This window comes from Delphinus delphis, chromosome 13 (assembly GCF_949987515.2).
Source record: "Delphinus delphis chromosome 13, mDelDel1.2, whole genome shotgun sequence".
Lineage (NCBI taxonomy): Eukaryota > Metazoa > Chordata > Mammalia > Artiodactyla > Delphinidae > Delphinus > Delphinus delphis.
The window spans coordinates 85,565,221-85,585,253 of NC_082695.1; positions in this window are offsets into that span (position 1 = coordinate 85,565,221).

Consider the following 20,033-nt stretch of genomic DNA (forward strand, 5'->3'; position numbering starts at 1 on the left):
TGCTCCTTTTCTTCTCCTCTCCCCCCTCCATCCTCTTCCTCTTTCTCGCCCCTCCCCCTCCCTTTTCCTGGGAGACGGAGATTTCTTTGTGCTTGGGGTGACTGATTGAATTTTACCTGAGCTAAATTATAGTTGCACATTCTAGTAATTGCAGAGGGCCACACAGAGAAACAAAGCATTGACTGCCGTTGTAGTGGGATTTCCCAGATGTATAATTTCAAATTGATATGAAAAAAAGCCTTGCAATGCATTAATAATAGCATAAAATGTAACTCTGTCGGCCAGGGGTGAGTGGAGGCTTTATTTTCTTAGCTACAAAACAAGCCATAGACCTCAGGTGCCCAGCATTTATTGTTGGAACGGGTTTTCTATTGCATACCTCCTGAAACACAAAATAAGAAAAGGTTTATGCTGACTCCTGGCACCATTCACAGTGCTCTGCACCACATACCCAGAAAGCACACGCCCAGCTTTAAAGCACCACCTTGTTGTTATGTTTCCCCTTTTTATCGAGTCCTTCAAAAGGCAGAAGGTGCTTCTGTAATTTAAAAGCACCCATCCACATCTCGGGGAAGAAGCAGGTCATAAAGGCTATTTCTTTTCTATGGTGTCATTATTCTTTTCCTAGCGTCTGACAAGTATCACTCTTGTGATGTCAAAAAGAAAGAAAGAAAGAAAGAAAAAGAAAGAAAGAAAGAAAGAAAGAAAGAAAGGAAGGAAGGAAGGAAGGAAGGAAGGAAGGAAGAAAGGAAGGAAGGAAGGAAGAAAAAGAAAATCTCAAGAAAGTCATATAGTTTCCTTAACGTTGAAGGCACTGGGCCATAGCGCCTTACTTTATCTGAGAACCTTGTGTATGTACACATGTGTACGTGCCTGGCCATATCCACACAGGGCAAAGAGAAGCAAACTTGTGCTTTTGCATCAAATGCAAGTTACAGAGACGTTGAAATCATGCACAATGTGCTCCACCCAAACTCAAAGGGTATTTAAATACGGCCGGAGGACGAATTTCCACATCTTCACCAACACACAGACTGCTTTACCTATGCAGACAGAGGTCACCTGGGGTGTCCACACAGTGGGCCGTCAGCTGAAGCCAACAGCTGGTTCAGATAGCCATAGTTCAGTTGTTCCACAAGTGTCATTGCTTCTGCTCTTCCCAAAAGCTGGGGTGTGGCTTGATTTTCTCTTTTTGGCAGTGGATGACCTTGAGACACCCTGAGATTGGGACTCTGAGAAAGGGCAGAGGCTGGACCCTCCCTCTCCTCCACGGCTCAATCCAGGGGTCAGACCCACCGTGTGGTTCGCTTCCGCCGCGAGGGTGCTGGTGGGTTTGCGGGCTGCTCATCACCATGGCAACCGTGGGGTTCCCCTCCTCACCCTGGTCACCCTGCCCTCAACTGGGGCATGGAAAGATGCAGCAGGGGGCCCAAGGGCACTTCTCTGCTTGCCCGTTGAGAGCCCTTGGCCAAGGAGTGGCCCTGTGTTCTTCCCATGTCCAAGGAAAGGCGGCGTGGGAGTTTATTTCTGTAACGCTTCACAGCCCTAAGCATGGAGCTGAGCTTTCTTTGTGGATAAAGTATGGTAGCAGACGCGCGGGAGCCCCTTGGACACGTGGTGTGCCTTCTGGGTGTGTAAGGGCTCGGCACGTGGAACCAGCCATCTCGGGGAGGAAGGCTCCTTCCTGTCCTGTAACTTCGGCTGGGATGGAAGCCCGCCTCCCGGGCTTGCTGGAAGCTGAGCCCGAGCGCCACCTCCTCAGAGCGGTCTCCCCTCCGTCCCCCGTGGGCTGCTCCTTGCTCATTCTCCCCTTGGTTCCCGTTGCCCCATCTGAACTCGAATCTCTCAGGGCAGAGTGAGGACCACGTCTGCCGAAGCCCAGCACTGAGCAGACTCTGGTGGGCAGCCCACCCTTAACGCATACGCAGAATCCTCTGTAAGCTGTACAAACACACCTGCTGGCTCCCAGCATCATTCTTGTATCCTGCCACGTGTAATGGAGGGAGTTCATGGGGAAGAGACGTGGAGTTTGGGTGTCCATGCGCTTATTCGAATCCTTACTCTCCCTTGGAATATCTGTGTATCATCAGGTGCGTGATTCAGCCTTTCTAACTCCGTTTCTTTCTTTAGATTCTACTTACAGAGCTGCTGAGGGATGAAATGATATATATGAGGTCATTAGCGGTTAGTGGCCACTCAACAAACATCAGTTCCCTCCGCATCTGAGTCCGTGCACGTGGACGCTGTTGGAACCCTGTTGTACAAGAGAGAATGACCAGATCTTTGTCAGTGCTTTTGGGAGGGTGTTTGCTCTCACGCCTTGAAATCGGGAGAGTAGAATCTCCACGGGCCAGAGACTGAATGTGTTTCCCCCCAAAATTCGGAAGTTGAAACCTAACCCCCCAAGGCGATGTACTAGGAAGTGGTGCCTTTGGCAGGTGATAGGTCATGAGGGTGGAGCCCTCATGAATGGGATTCACGTCCTTTTATAAAAGAGACCCACAGAGCTGCCTTGCCCCTGCTGCCATGTGAGGACACAGTGAGAAGTCAGCCATCTAAAACCTGGAGGAAGACTGTGATCAGAGCCCAGCCACGCTGGCCTCCTGACCTTACGTCCAGCCACGCTGGCACCCTGACCTTACGTCCAGCCACGCTGGCCTCCTGACCTTACGTCCAGCCACGCTGGCCTCCTGACCTTACGTCCAGCCACGCTGGCCTCCTGACCTTACGTCCAGCCACGCTGGCCTCCTGACCTTACGTCCAGCCTCCAGAACTGTGAGCAGTAAACGTTCGTTGTTTATGAGCCACCTGTTTGTGAGGTTTTGTTACCGCGGCACGAACGGCCTGGGATGCCATGTCACGTCCTCAGGACCCACTCTTCACTACTGAAGTGGCTCAAAGATCAAAACAAAACTTGCATAAATGTTACCCATGCTTTCCTGATCACACAGGCTGGGGATCCAAATAGGGCAACCACAGCCCTATCCTACCAGATGGGGGAGACCAGCAGTTCTCAAATGGTCCGAGGGCCCTCGATGGTCCTCAGGAGACTTTTAGAGGATCCATGAGGTTCAAGTTCTTTTAACAGTACTGAGATGTTATTCTTTCTCTTACAAGTGTATTGCAGAGGTTGCATGACATGTGATATTGCAGGAGACCCGATCCAGAAGGAGATGAAAAGACAGCTGCTTTCTCTTAAGCCAGGCTTTAAATGATTTGTAAAACTCTTCTCATTAATTTTTTTATTTTGGAAAAAATAGTTATTTTTTAGTAAAGATGGTAATGTGTAATGAGTTTTCTATTGTTATTTTTAAATGAATTAATACATAACGTATTTCTCTGTTCTAATTTCTAATACGATAAATATCAATAGTTATAACCGGGGCTTCCCTGGTGATGCAGTGGTTAAGAATCCGCCTGCCAATGCAGGGGACACAGGTTCGAGCCCTGGTCCTGGAAGATCCCACATGCCACGGAGCAACTAAGCCCGTGCGCCACAACTACTGAGCCTGTGCTCTAGAGCCCACGAGCCACAACTACTGAGCCCATGTGCCACAACTACTGAAGTCCATGCACCTAGAGCCCGTGCTCTGCAACAAGAGAAGCCACCACAATGAGAAGCCCACGCACCGCAAAGAAGAGTAGCCCCTGCTCGCTGCAACTAGAGAAAGCCCACACACAGCAACGGAGACCCAATGCAGAAAAAAAGAAAGAGAGAGAGAGAGAGAGAGAGAGAGAGAGAGAGAGAGAGAGGAAGAAAGAAAGAAAGAAAGAAAGAAAGAAAGAAAGAAAGAAAGAAAGAAAGGAAAGAAAGAAGGAAGGAAGGAAGGAAGGAGGAAGGAAGGAAGGAAGGAAGGAAGGAAGGGAGAGAGAGAGAGAGAGAGAGAGAGAAAGAAAGAAAGAAAGAAAGAAAGAAAGAAAGAAAGAGAAAGAAAGAAAGAGTCATAACCCACATAGACTAACGTTATCTGGGACGCTCCATAGGGAGGGGTAAAGGAGTCCTAAGATGGAAAAGTTGGAGACCTGAGGTTGTAGAAGATTCGAGCCCTGATTACTACATGGGCCGTCTCCTCTCTTGTCCCCACTTGCTGAGGGGACATCTCTGTCACCATGGACGCTCCTGATGCTTGCACCAAGGTTACCCAAGTCCAAGGCCCAGGGAACTGAAGAATTCTCTGAGGGCCACCCCTCTGCAGGCCAGACCCCACCTGTGCCCTGGGCCGCCTCCACTGGGCACATGGCCCTCAGGGTGAGAATTCTGTCTCTGCATCTTCAGGGAGAGACGCGGCCTGTGTGGCTGACTTCCAGGCGACATCCTGGCTCTCCCCCAGCTAAGGTTCTGCTCAGCCCCCATCCCCGTGCCCGCAAGGAGGAGGCCTCACAGCCCACATTCCTATTGAAGAATCACTTCAGAGCTCAGGTGTGGGCCCACGGTCCACGTGAGGGACGGTCGCCCAGCTCTAGCTGGGATGGCTCCTCCTGCCCTCGTGTCCCTGGATCTGTTGACCTTGGACCACATGCCCACAACCTCCTGTCTTTATCCAGGATGCGTATTTCTGGGAGGTCACTCTGCATCTCCCCTGGGTGATACCCAGCCATGCTGCAGAGACATTGATCAAGCCGGAGTCCTGCCACGTAGCGTTTGCTGTGAGCATGTGTGTGGGCCCCTCCTGTGACCCTGCTTCCCATCCACTCTGCTTTCTCGGTGCTGAAGGCAGTGAGGGTCTAGCTCTGAAGGCACCAGACTCTCTCCCGCAGGGGCGCATGGAGGTGGCGTCTTAGGCAATGAGTTTATACCTTTCCAAGTTGTGAAGGAGCAAACATGTGTCCCAACTTTATGATTTTGGTTCTATTTTATTCTCCTCTGGGCTAATCCTCTTTTCTTAAGACCTTCCAAGAAAATATGCATTACCTACCATTTACACTGAATACAAATTTAAGATTTTGTTTTGCATTTTAAAAATTTCTTTAATTATAGAATGAGATGAGAGACTCTTCTATCCTCTTAAAACATGGATTTTTTTCAAGCAGGCATATCATTTGGGGGGTAGAGGGATGCCTTTTTGTTATTTCACTATAATTTGTAGGAAATTTTCTATATACAGCTGGCTGGCCGGGAGCAATACAATTTTATTATTATTGTCCTTCACCCCCAAATAAAAGGAGGACAGAATCCGAGGATGAAAAGGCAGAGCTTCATTTTGGGCAGAGGGGCTGCAAAGTCAGCATTTCTTTAGGAGATGCGCACCCCCAACTTGAAGCTATCAAACTAGAAACGGCCACTTAAAATCTCCCCTCCTCAAGCCACCGCGTCTCACTTCCGTGGAATTGTCGCGCTGGCGGGGGCCAGTCACCCAGGCTGACCCACGAGCCCCTTCCAGTGTCCAGTTTCTGCGATTCTAAGCCCGAGTTCATTATCTAGGAAAACACATTAAAAATAATGGCGAGTAAAGCACGTCAACACGGCTCACAAATTATAACAGTCGGAAGCAGTTGGGATTAGATAAAATGTATATTATTTTATGGAACAAACATGCAGACAATGCAATTTTGTTTAACGGTAACCGTATTATCCAGTGACTCAGTAATGGAATTCAAAACTTTATTATTGAATATTACGTTCCAGGTTGCATAATGGAACTGATGTAATTCCTCAGTTGTCTTCAGAGCTGTTTCCCTTCACTCGTAATCATTTATTCTGGCGATTTTAGAGGGCTGCTGAGCAGCGAGGGTAGGCACTAAAGGTGGGCATTAGGAAGTTGCACTAAAGGGAAGATGGGTCTTCCGGACTGGCCATGTGACAATGTGACAGCCTCACTCCCTCAGCGGGGCCGGCCCAGCCTGGGAGCTGGTGGATGATGGGGGAGGGCCAGCGTTGCCACCTTCAACCTGACAGTTTCCTGAGAGGCTTCCTGGTGCAGGAATAATTAGAGCTGGGAGGCTAAGTCAGACCATGTCTGCCTCACTTAAGAGATCCAGCTGCAAGTTACAGGACGTCTGGGTGCAGCCGGGCTCCAGGTTTGGATCCAGAGTCTTTTCACCTTGAATCATGCCATTCCTGCCTTTTGTCATCATGCATCACAGCGAAGGGCTTGTGTCCTTTTTGAAGAATGAGGAAAACTTTCCCTTCCTCTCCTTGCCTCCCTGTCTTATGGCCAGAATCATGCTTCACGCCCATGGCTGGCCAAATCCATCACTCAGCTTGGGCCAATTAACATTCACGCCTGGGAGTGGGAATAAGGGTCCACTGTCCGACAGTGGATCCAGTTCTGCTAGGAAGGAAGAGAGACGAGGTCTACGGCTGACCAGCTTCTAGAGAGGAGAATGAGACCGACGTATGTGGGTGTGACGGCACTGGGGCAAGTGTGAAACAGACGACTGAGCATCCGGGCAGTGAAGAGTGTTCATCAGGAAACCACAAGAGGGCTTCCCTGGTGGCGCAGTGGTTGAGAGTCCGCCTGCCGATGCAGGGGACGCAGGTTCGAGCCCTGGTCCGGGAAGATCCCACGTGCCGCGGACCGGCTGGGCCCGTGAGCCACAACTACTGAGCCTGTGGATCCGGAGCCTGTGCTCCGCAACAAGAGAGGCCACAACAGTGAGAGGCCCGCGCACTGCGATGAAGAGCGGCCCCCACTTGCTGCAACTAGAGAAAGCCCTCGCACAGAGACGGAGACCCAACACAGCCATAAATAAATAAAATTAAAAAAAAAAAGAAATCACAAGAGGCTTTCTTTCCATTTTCGTTTCAAGACCATTTTGTTGATCGTTTATTTAACGGGATCCTGAAGCTGTGGCGTCTACTTTTTCCTGTGAGGCTCCTCGTCTTCCCTGCTCTGCGGAAGTCGGGATTCAGGGGAAGCTCGGCCGCGAGGGAGCGTTTGGTGCTGCCAGGAGAGAGAAACAGACTACAAACGGCCACCCTGAAATTAAGAAAACAGCTTCTCTTTGTCCTTCAGGCGTCCGAGTTGGGATGAGGTGGAAGCCCGTCTGTTACCTCTGTGGGGTCTTCATGCCACAAGCCCGGGTGAACCAGCTTTGGTAGATGCAGCAGCTTTAGATGTGTTTTGTACTGAGCGCACGAAGTTCCCCAAACGTCTAGATCTGCCTTTGTCCCTGCCATTCAGAACAGCCTTCGTTTCTTGCTAATTCACGCACTGTATCACAGACACGAGCCTCCCTCGAGAGCTGCCTTTTACTGTAAATAGTCTAGCACTGATGTGTCTCCGTGACCGTCGGCTGTAACGACGGTCCCTGGGATGTCATAAGCCAAAGTGGCTTCTGTTAACAGTTAAAACACAAGCATACAGATCTTGTACCTTTCTTTCTCAGTGAGGTGATAGTGAAAATTCCTACGGTAAAAGGTTTGGGAAGCACCGTAAGGCTGGAAAAACTTGTTAACTAGGATGTGCTTGGTTAGATAGATTTCTAAAATGAATACGGCTGAGTCACTCCCCATGGGGCGGACGGAGGTACTGCCCTGCTGAAAGGCAGTTGGTTGAGGCCCTGTTTAATCCTTTGGACCACAGAAAGTTGAACTGTGTCTGTGGACTATCTCTTTAAGAAGGGAGAAAGCAGAAAAAGGAAGGGAAAAAGCTTATTCTGTGGGAAAAAGTTGCATCCTAACTCTTTGTCGGGTGAGTTCGCTAAATGTTTACATAAAGAGTTGATCTGGGACAGTAATTGAACGTAATTACATTGGGCTTTAATAATTAGCACAAGACAACCTAAGTGTCCATCAACGGATGAATGGATAAAGAAGATGTGGCACATATACGCAATGGAATATTACTCAGCCATAAAAAGGAATGAAATTGAGTTATTTGTAATGAGGTGGATGGACCTAGAGTCTGTCATACAGAGTGAAGTAAGTCAGAAAGAGAAAAATAAATACCGTATGTTAACTCATAATAAGGAATCTAAAAAAAAGAAATGGTTATGAAGAACCTAGGGCAGGGCAAGAATAAAGACGCAGACGTAGAGAATAGACTTGAGGTCACGGGGAGGGGGAAGGGTAAGCTGGGATGAAGTAAGAGAGTGGCATGGACATATATACACTACCAAACGTAAAATAGATAGCTAGTGGGAAGCAGCCGCATAGCACAGGGAGATCAGCTCGGTGCTTTGTGACCACCTAGAGGGGCGGGATAGGGAGGGTGGGAGGGAGGGAGACGCAAGAGGGAAGAGATATGGGAACATATGTATATGTATAACTGATTCACTTTGTTATAAAGCAGAAAGTAAAACACCATTGTAAAGCAGTTATACTCCAATAAAGGTGTTAAAAATAAATAAATAATTAGCACAAAGAGGAAAGGCCCATGATGAAATGTTCCCAACATTCAGATTAATTACACTGAATACTTAAATTCTTGTAGAAATCGTTTCTGTTTCCAGACATGGGACGTTACTCTTCATGATTTTTACGGCTCAGAGCTCCAGGCATTGTAACACACATTCTGAAAGCCCGGCTTTCCTGGGGAAGCGGCTGGGTGGGCTGCCCTCGCCCTTGGGATCCATCTCCCGTGTCATAGGTCTCCTGTACACACACCTGTGGGTCACAGTGGTTGCCTCCTTCCGCCCTCTCCATGTCCACACAGCTCGTTTTCTCTTTTTTTCCCCAACAGTGCAGCACGATGATGGGAAATCTCAGAGAGAGTGGGAAAGTGAGAGGCAGGTGGACCCTCAAGTCCATAAAAAAGCTAACAGCCTCCCTTCAATAATTATATCTCTATAAAAAATAATAAAGGAGATACAGGGCCCGCATTTTATGGCCTTTACGCTAACGTGCTGCTGAAACTGACTCGGAAGATGTAACGCGGAAGAGGGTTGCGCGTTTCTGGGAAACGTGATCTTGCCTGTTCCATTCAACCCGTCCCTACTGTAGCCAGCTTTCCGTGCGGTGGACAGTCTGGGCCATGGTTCCTCGTGGCCCCTCTGTCTCCCAATCTGTATTCTGCTCAGATCCCTATTGAACCCTTCAGGCTTTGGAATTTCCTGAGTGTTGCCGCAGTGCTGCTAAATTAACTTCTCCAATGGTAAATAGCTGCAAATATGTCCCTTATGGGCCCCTCAGGGCTCCTCCTCAGTGGAAGGGAGAAAATATTCTTGGGTGGGGATTGCGTGGAAAGAACAAAAGCTGATCCCCTCAGTAGGATTCTTTACTTTCAGATTTAACTCTTTCCGCTAAGACCCTAGTTGCATGCTTCTCATTTTTCTAATTGTGCAAAGGAAAGGAGGAGCGTTCCTCTGGTTGTTAGAATGACAGAGTGGCTAGCATTCGTCTGGTATCACTCTGTACGTGTAGTGCCATGCGCTTCCTCCCCAGCTTCATAATGAGCTGTGGCCGGCAAGGTATTGAGGCAAGGGAGGGATGACCTGATCCAATTTCATGTTTATTCCACAGCCAATGTCTTCCCTATTGCTAATGAAAGAGTGTCCCGGGACTGGCATAGCCGAGGCTGGCGGCTCAGTAATATCATACTTTTGGCTTGAATTCCATTTAAATCCACATTCTTGTAGGGTTTGTAGCCACATTTAAAACGGATCCAAGTCTTTTAAAAAATGCCTCCAAACATCTACTTAAATAGTTGAAAATGATCACGTTGACAGCGTTGGCAGCCGTTTTCTTCCTTTCTGTGTGTATAATTTTCTGCAGGCTGGCTCATCCGCCCCCTTTGTGAGAGCAAAGCAGCAGTCCCCGGAGAGAGCACCCTCACCTGCAGGGTGTGCCTGCTAGGAGCCAGGCCTGTCACGCACCGAGCCTTTTTTGAGCTCGGAACTGATTTGGCCATGGAAAAACACAGTGCCTTGAAAACCAAACGATTCCCCCTGACACCTCTGATTTAACAAGCGAAGGTTTACGAATAAAAAATAGAAATGCTTCCCCAAAGCATTGGGGAATGCTTGAAGATCCTAAGGGCTCCCGCTCCCACCGTGGGCTCCCGTGCGATCCCACCAGGATGACTGCTCTCAGGCAGTGTGAAGTGGGATACGCAGGAAACACACATACAGAGCTCTCGATACCAGAGCAGGGGATCAGTTGTTGCCGTGATATACATATTCATAACCTGGCAGCTCTAGGAGCCTGGGTAGGCATAAGGGACTGGTGAGAAAAAAAGCTGATTTATGATGATCTCAAAAACATGGTCTCCAAAGATGTATTCTGCAGCTCTGAGACCTCAGGTTTAAGCTCTATTAATTTTACAGAGCTGTCTGGGATTACCCATCTGTTTAAAGGTTAACTGTCTTCACACTTATGAAATGGGTATTTCTGTTTTGGTTCTTACTTTGTTCCCGTTAATGATTTATAAAATACAAAATGCGAAGCCAGTGAAATAGCTTTAAATCTTCAGTACGAAACACCTACCTGACCAAATTTTTGAGAGACACAAGCATTATTTCAGGTTCTTTGCAGTGACAACCTGGAAATTCTGCCACTTCACACGTCTCATTTTGAACAGAGTGAAAGGGAAACATCAACCATGCAAAATCATGCATTTTAGAAAGGAAAATCCATTTGGATGAATATCATAGAGTATATATGTTTGGGTGTTGGGAGTTTCTTCTTAGATTGCTCTTCTAGTATCTTTTCTACATAGAATACTACCCAAATACATGCCTTTCAGTATCTGAACACGATTATGTGCTTATGTGCAGTTCTGTTAACATTTCCGGGATTTTATTTCCTTATATAAAAGAGCACATCATTTTTCTCTCTTGAGAGTTTTGGAAGTATGAGAGCTTTGCTCTGCAAACCTGCTTTGGAACATTCCATGTTGAAAATTCTGTGACCTCACACCATTTCTTAGTCAGTTGGTTAGCTTTTTGTTCTGTGGTTAATAGGATCAGCTCAGGAAGGTAATGACTCGAATTTCATTATCTACGAAGCACTCTGTTGATGTGGAGTGAGAGCCTGACACCTCAAAGGCCCTGCAGCTTCCCCACACACACGTGTGCCCCGCGATGGTGCAAGGGGTCCCAGTGTGCTGGCCTAGAGGTGCAGCTGCCCGCCGGTTCACCTGTCCTAAGTCTTTGGGTTGGGCTGCTAAGCTTCTACCAGACACTTGCTAGGATTAGGGTTACCATGGTTACCCAAGAGCAGCCCCATGGGGTGGACTAAACTCAAACGCTGTTCTCCAATCCAAACTTTTTTGATTGTATAATCCGATCAGTACAAGTTTTTTGGGCATTTCTCTTTCTATACACATTTTATGATTTCATAAAGTAATATGCATATTAATATTTTAAATGCAGTATAAAGCATGCATAAAATAGAAATCAAAGCGATCTTATGTGGGTGAAGTCGAATATTTTTAAGTTACGTATTCTTTATATCATTTATTAATTGTACAGAAATACTTTTGCTTTCATCTTGTAGAGGTTTGCACTCACGCTCTTGACGTTTGGCTGTAGAACATGGTATGAATTACCACGGCTTTCTACCATCATTAACTAATATTTCAACGCACAACATGAACTGAAGGTAGGGTGGTCCTTAATAGTGGGGATTGGTCAAGTTTCCATTATCTGTGTTTTGTGATTTGGCGGCACAAGGAAGGGTCACTCCTGTTTCCCTGTAGCTAGTCTTTGCTAGTCCGTCCTATCTATCTTCAAGTCCCATATTTTGTGTACATACCTTTCTTAAACCACCTGCCCATTTTGTGAGTGCAAATTTGGTTAAAACTAAGCAATACAATCTGAAATCCACTTAGCTAGTCGCAGGTAAACTGTACCATGTGGTAATTGGCCAACTTACCCTATGGTTTCCCCATGGGTGATCTCGTTGGGGTGTGTACATTCCACTCAGTGATCACCGTTTCAAACAGGGAACAAAGCACTCAAGCCTAATTTCAGTGTCAGCAGAAAGTGTCACTGATTACAGAGCACACGTACTGGAGTCAGAAGCCCAGGGTGAAGAACTGTCTCCACCACGTACTGTCCCAGAGACCTTGAGCAAGTTCTGTCGCGTCTCTGTAGCTGAGTTTCCTCATCCGTAGCGTGGGGGCAGTAATAGTATTTCTCTCCTAAGGTTTATGAGGAATAAATGAGTTGAAGCATCTAAAGCAGTGTCTGTTAGGCAGGGTGTGTTATAAAGTGCTAGCGATTTATACCATTGTCATCATCATCCCTATGATCTTATTACCAGTCAATATTATTTATTGAACTTGAATCTAAGTGATTGTGGTGAATAAGAAAGATTAAGACATGAGCCATAGGTGTTTGATCGCAAAAGTCAGGACTTGGTTAGAATTTCATTTGGGGGTTCTGGGCACAACCAGAAATAGTTTCAAGCTAATTACACAAGCGACAGGCTGGCTGCAATGGTCATCTGCTTCCCCTCCTGCCCTTGGTCTGCGCCCACGCCCTCCACGTAACTACCCTAATGTAGATGTCTCAATTCAGCACAATGAAGAGTGTCCCGCAACTTGCCCATGTTACATTTGTTTTTTGTATTGACGTATAGTTGATTTACAATGTCGTGTTAGTTTCAAGTGTACAGCAATGTGATTCAGTTGTATATCAGTTATATATATATATATATACACATATGTATATATATATATATATGTTCTTTTTCAGATACAATGTCGTGTTAGTTTCAAGTGTACAGCAATGTGATTCAGTTGTATATCAGTTATATATATATATATATACACATATGTATATATATATATATGTTCTTTTTCAGATACAATGTCGTGTTAGTTTCAAGTGTACAGCAATGTGATTCAGTTGTATATCAGTTATATATATATATATATACACATATGTATATATATATATATGTTCTTTTTCAGATACAATGTCGTGTTAGTTTCAAGTGTACAGCAATGTGATTCAGTTGTATATCAGTTATATATATATATATACACATATGTATATATATATATGTGTTCTTTTTCAGATTCTTTTCCCTTGTAGATGATAACAAGATATTGTGTATAGTTCCCTGTGCTGTATAGCAGGTCCTTGTTGGTTTTCTATTTTATATATAGTAGTGTGTATATGTTAAACCCAAACCCCTAATTTATACACCCTCCCCCCAATCCCCTCTGGTAACCTTAAGTCTGATTTCTATATCTGTGAGTCTTTTTCTGTTTTGTAAATAAGTTCATTTGAATCATTGTTTTTGATTCCACCTATAAGCGATATCATATGATATTTGTCTTTCTCTGTCTGGGTTACTTCACTCAGTATGACAATCTCTAGATCCATCCATGTCACTGCAAATGGCATTATTTCATTCTTTTTTGTGGCTGAGTAATGTTCCATTGTATATATGCACCACATCTTCTTATCTATTCATCTATCGATGGACATTTAAGTTGCTTCCATGTCTTGGCTATTGTAAGTAGTGCTGCTATGAACATTTGGGTGCGTGTATCTTTTTCAATTAGTTTTCTGCAGATACATCCATGGTAAATATTATACTCAAGATTTGGTTGTACTCCCCATATACCTCCTTGATGTTCTAACCTTCATTTTTTCATCCTAAATCTCAGTAAGAAGATGCTAATATTTTTTTTAAAAAAGACCTAAGAGGTAGAGTAAGTTTTGATTAACTGTGCTGACAATCTAAAATGCTCTTCTGACTTAACTTGCTAGTTTCCCTGTGGCTTAGCCGGGACGCGGGTTTTAGGTGCAGGAATCAATCACACCCGCCCTAAGAATTCAGACTTCTCGAGACAACGCAGGCCGATGATTACTTTGTGTCTATCTCTGTCTTTCTCCCTCATTCTCTTCTTTAAGACTCGCCTCTGCAAATGTTCTCCAGCTGTTGAGAAATTGTTTTTCATCTGGAGCCAGCAATTGTTTTTAAGAGATTGATTCAAATGCAAAAGGAGCCCCAGGGACGAGTATTTGCATTTAAACAATAATTATTAGATGCTGAAACTGTGGCTCCATGAGGCAAGAATTTCTAATTATCCTCTATTACGTGGACCCCAACTTTTCCGCAGCTCTCTGGGGTCCATGCAAGCTGCGGGGCACAGCGTCCGTGCACGCATCAGAAAAGACACGCGTGGTACGTCTGCTCCAGTGGCCACAGGGCCCGGGGCCTCTGGATGCCCCTGAGTTGACCCCAAATTTGTTTTGGTTCATTCAAGACCCCGAGGACAGACATCCGCCTCAAAGCACGAATGGTACCATAACCTCTGGTGTCCCTTTGCCTCTAATGGAACTGGGCTCGGGGAGCCGCATCCTGGGGCTGCTTCCCCTTGGCTGAAACGGGCATAGCAGTGGTCCCGGGGCTCAGTTTCAATGGCCCCATCTGATGACCTTTCTGGTGACACCGTGGCACAGGCAAGAGGCCTGTGTGAGTTTTTAGTGGTCAAAACTATCACACAAAAGGGGCCAAGTTTGAAGGTTGGTTGTTTCAGTAATACAGTAGGACATTGCTCTTAATTCGAATCCCCGAAAAATAAGATATAAATAAATATTATAATAGCTACATAAATAAAAAACATTACACACGAACATAAAATAAAAAGAATAGTAAAGAGGTTATATATCATGAGCTTTGTAAATGGTAAAGACAGAGCAGCATGAGTGGTTTCCTTCTCCCTCTTTTTTTTTTTTTTTTTGCGGTACGCGGGCCTCTCACTGTTGTGGCCTCTCCCGTTGCGGAGCACAGGCTCCGGACGCGCAGGCTCAGCGGCCATGGCTCACGGGCCCAGCCGCTCCGCGGCATGTGGGATCTTCCCGGACCGGGGCACGAACTCGCGTCCCCTGCATCGGCAGGCGGACTCTCAACCACTGCGCCACCAGGGAAGCCCTCTCCCTCTTTTTTTAATGGCTCTTCCTGAGATCTGGCCTTCCGGGTTCCCACGGAGCTGGAAGATGACAGGTGCAGATTTCCCCTGAACGAGAGGTCGCGGTCGCAGGATCCGGCCCAGAGAAGAAAGCAATGTCGCATACAGTTTTGTTCCACGTTGCCCAATACAGTCTCCAGGAAGAGCTGAATCAATCCTGCCGTTGATGATGGGCAGAAGCAGATCGGGGACCACTGGAGAGGCTGCCGCTCTCATTCTGTCTCTGAGTTTGTCTTTTGAGTGAAGGAAACCAGAGTCAGAAGCGGGAAGTGGGTGAAGGGAAGGGTCTGATGAGGTCCTGAGGTCGGGGAAGATGGCTGGGAAAGTTGGGCCTGGTCACCAGCCCAACCAGGGCTCTGTTGTCCGTGTCCTTCCGGTTCCTTCTGGGCTCCCACCTGCCCCGCAGCTCCGCACGCATAGAAATCTGTCCCCCGAACACTGCCTGTGTCAAGACGCTATCTCCTATTCAGCCATCTGGGATCCAGTTGGGAGCCATATTTGTTTTACAGAATGGTTGGGATGAGGGAGTCACAGACTGGCCAGAGGGTCTAAGCTATCAATCAAAGAATCAAAAGAGGGTGGTCCTTATTCCCAGTTCACTCCGATCTCTACTTCGGGGTCTGAAAATGCACTTGGGGTTTGTTTTGGAAGTGTACCACCTTACACTTTGTACCCTGATGGTATGATCAGCCCAAGTTTTTGCCAGAGCTCACCTCCCCGTAGGACTCGGGGTAATGAGGTGATGCAGGACATGTGCCCACGGGGCTGCGATCTGCACGGAACTGGGGCAGTGCCTGGGCTTCATCATGTCAATAAAGGGACTCCAGGAAACTTGGTGCCAAGAAGCCGAAATGCAAAGTATCTGCTGATAATTCAAAGTGGACAACTCGGTACATGTTTATAACCGAAGAACCATTTTAATTCACGTCCTATGTGATCCTGCTTTTGCTTTTCTTTTCTCCTCCCAGACTCTTCATAATCTCAGTTTTATTGTACCTGGTCAAACATTTAAAAATTCTCATCAAAAAGGTATTTAAGAAAATAGTGTAAATGTCTCTGATCGTGAACCTGCTTGAGAAAAGGTAAAAAATAGTGAGAGTAAAGGGTCACCAAAGAGAAAACAGGTTTGTCTGGCTTGAGTCCAGCATCAGTGCAGACTCTGCTCTCCTAGAATTCCAACCCCAAGGCAAATGATTGTTACTGGAAGAGAAGAATATTCCTAGGAAAGAAAAGCCGCCTTCTTTAATTTGCCTCAAGGTCAAGTGTCTCTGTCCCTCCCTCATTGTAAAGAGATTTGAAATTCAGGGACTAAAGAGTCCTGGAAACGATGAAAGGGAAAGAATAAGCCACTTACCAAAAATATACACTCTTTTGTAAGAGCTAAGTCGACATTAGCAAAGGACAAAATATTGCCTAAGCAAGAAAATCAGAACTGAGACCGATTGTTTTATCCCACTGGCGGGAAATTACAATTGTTTCAGTTTTTAAAACACGTGTATGTGAGGAATGCATTGATAGGACTTGCCACAAAGGTTGCTTATGATTTTTCAGAGGGCAGGTCTCGGCCAAGTAATCATTACAAAAGATTTATAATTCGGTCTTCATTGACGCGGTATCTGTCACATTGCAATCGCTCCTGTGATCACTTATTATGACACCCAGCAAAAGGGCCCCTAATAAACCAGCATCAAGACAGGTTAGGCAGCTCTTCCAGAAGCACGTTCCGAAAAATCAAATGGGAAGGATTTGCTTTTCCTTCCCAATCTCCCCACCTGGCCCCTGGCTTTGCACTGCTCCCCCCTTTCCCGGCTGGCAGGACTTGGAACTCCTGAGAAGTAGCATCTGCTACATTCCAGCGCTCAAAATTCTTCTGCAACCCTTAAAATATTTTCATTTGCTTTTAAAATAAGAGAACTCTAAAAAAAAATGGCCCAGTTCCCTTTTAAAGTTTTTTACAAGTAGGAGAGGTGCTAAGATTGTCAAAGTCTTTTTAACCCAATCCTGGAAAACATGGAGGGATTTTTTTTTTTTTTTTTTTTTTAACCTCCAGAGAGTGAGTCAGTGGAGGATTTGTGTATAGCTGTTTACATTTTTGAAAAAAATATAAGGTGAGATTATGGTCAGTTTTTTTTCCCTTCTTGTTTATGTTTTTCTTGATTTTTTTTCTGCAGTAAGCATATGTGTTTATAATAAGGAACACAAGATTTTTTTTTCAATCTAGCAAGAAAGTGCTGCAAGTGTTAGCTATGATGGGTGGGGTACTCCACCCATGATGTCTTTTAAGAGGACCCCAGACAAACGTGCCTGTTAAGGAGATTCCAGGCAGGAGACAGCAGATCCAGTTCCAGCCCCTCCTTGGAAATGATGGGCTGGGAGCGTCAAGTACCTGCTTGAGTTCTCTGTGTCTGAGATGCCTTGGGTGGTGCCCAAGATTCCTTGTCTGAAAGAGGAACATCATAATAAAGGGACTAATGTGTCCTCTTAGCGCTGGTGACTTACAGGAACTAGTGGGGGGCTTTTGAAGGCGGACATGACCACACAGAAGCTCAAGCTCAGGGAGAGCCCCTCTCACTGGCTGAAAAGGCTTTTTCTGTAGAAAATTTAAACAGAGACTAGAGTAGAGAGAGCAGTGAACCCCTGCTCCGACACCATCGACTCTTAACCAGCCTCTTACTGTATTTAAAAACAAGTCTCAGACGTTATAGCATTTCATTCATAAATACTTCAGCATTTTTCTCCAAGGACTCTTACAAATAGCAACAACAGGGCTTCCCTGGTGGCGCAGCGGTTGGGAGTCCGCCTGCAAATGCAGGGGACGCGCGTTCGTGCCCCGGTCCGGGAAGATCCCACATGCCGCGGAGCGGCTGGGCCCGTGAGCCATGGCCGCTGAGCCTGCGCGTCCGGAGCCTGTGCTCCGCAACGGGAGAGGCCACAACAGTGATAGGCCTGCGTACCAATAAATAAATAAATAAATAAATAAATAGATAGCAACAACAACAGAAACAAGCACCATGCCATGATCACGTCTCAGACTTAATAATTTCCTAACGTCATCACGTATCCAGCCATATGGTCTCTGGGATTGTTTTGTGTGAACCTCACTGTTGTTTTTTCCAAATCTGGGTCTAAATAAGGGCCATGCATTGGATTTGCTTCATATGCCTCTTAAGGGTCTTAATCTACAGGTTTACCCTCCCCGTTTCCTGGTCATTCACTTGTTGCAGAAGTGGACCATTGTCCTATGGAATTTCCTACCTTCTGAATTTTGCTGATTGTATCCCTTTGGGTTGTTTAACATGTTCTTCTATCCCTGTGTTTCCTATAAACTAGTAGTTAGATCTAGAGGGCTTTCAAAAAAATTCTTTTTTCAGGAATAATTCAGAGTCCTCTGATACTGGTTTTAAAAAAATCTAGACTTGTGAAACTTTGAAACGATTTTAAAATGGTCCACGGCTGATTACTTCAAACATGAAACTTTCATGTATCTTTATAATGCTCAAAAAATGGGGACAGTATTATTTTGGTGAGCTAATCTTCTACCAGGCAGTGGATTCCTCCTTGAAGATTTTCCCTCTCACTTTCCAAAAGCCAGGATAAATCCAGAGGCCAAAGAAGTCTCTAATAAACTAGTATAGACTTTGTGGAAGTTCCTGACAGGTTTTTTTTCAGAATTTCAGAGGAGGGGACAAATGTCCTGCTTTGCTCTGGGAGGGTCAGGACTTCCACTGCTTTTCTCACTAACAAAGGAGGAGACTGGCTGTTCAGGTTCCAATGAAAGGATGTGATCAATGTTGAAATAGGGAAGATTTGGACAGTGTGGACACAGTATGTATACATTTTAGAAAATGATGAATTAGTTGGGTGTGGTTGTTAAGGTGCCCAATACCTGTCAAATCAGTTTTGACCCCAAAGGGCAGAGACAGCCAGCTCCACCCGACGTCACTCCCACCATCCACAGTCCCCGGTTTGCCACTTCACTGGCCACAGGCCTGGTGACGCGATGCAGTTAATGGATATGGAAATCGCTCTTCCACCGGCAAGTTTGAGATGGCATGACCCAGCCGCGTGGCCGCCAGAGGGATCTGTCTCTACGCCTTGACTGCCTTGGAAAAACTCTTCTGATTAGACCACAGAACTTTCGATTGCAAATCATTTCCATCCATATGCATTGGGGTTGTTGCTATGGACACACTTTCCAGTTGGGCACGAGGGCCGGTGAGGCCCCCAGCAGCCAACTCTAAAATGCCACGCTTTCTAAGCCCCTGACAGAAGGAAAGGAGGTTATTAAAGCATAAACTCTTTGGCACCAAGACAACAGGACCATTTGAAATGAAGTCTCTCCAGAGAAGGGAGCCTCGGTTCACGGGCATTCTTGCCAAGACGGTGCTCCCCGAGCTGGGAGCTGGGCGAAGCTTCTGAGTGTTGGGCTGTGAACAGAGTGTACCAAGTTGCCATTTGAGTTTATTTTCAGTTGTTTTTCGCGTTGGGGGTGAACTGTGAAGGACTTGGGCAACCCACGCCCCCATGCAGGGACCCTTCAGCAGATCTCCCGTCTTGCATGGAAGCAGGCGGTGAAATGCCAGAGCCAGTGTCCAGAGACTTTTGTCACTACGGTGGATCCCACACCTAACGCTGGCTGACTCAGGCTGCATCCCGACCAGGACCCCTTCTCATCTCAGGAGCCGCTTGCGTGCTGGTGGGAAATGGTCCAATAGATCCAGAAGTCGGGGGTGTGGAGAGGAGTATTTTCTCCTCCAGGACGCTCTACCGTCTGGGCCAGTGATTTGCTTTTCCTCCACAGGCAATGCTCCTAGCGCTTAAAACTACTTTAATGAATCTTTTCTGGGGGAAGGAGATGTTTTGCAAGTGTGACAGGCACTCATGAGATAGATAATGGATTGATAGTGAGCGTGTAAGGGAGCCCAGCGTGCCGGTCGCGGGCGAGGCAGGAGTGTGGGAAGCATAATTCGGGTAAGATCCAGCCCTCCAGGACAAAAAATGAAAGAGGCGTTTAATTGGAACACTCGGCAATCAGAAAACCAAGACAGAGGTTAAATTGTTTTGAGCAAGAGAAATTAATACATTAAAGGTTACATTTCCAACTGTGAGGCAGTGAGCTGGGCTCTTCCGTGGTGTCAGAATTACATAAGGCAGGAGAAATGGCTCTGAAATGATTGTGGAATCATTAACAAAAGGCAAGGCAGAGTAAGACACTTCCCAGCA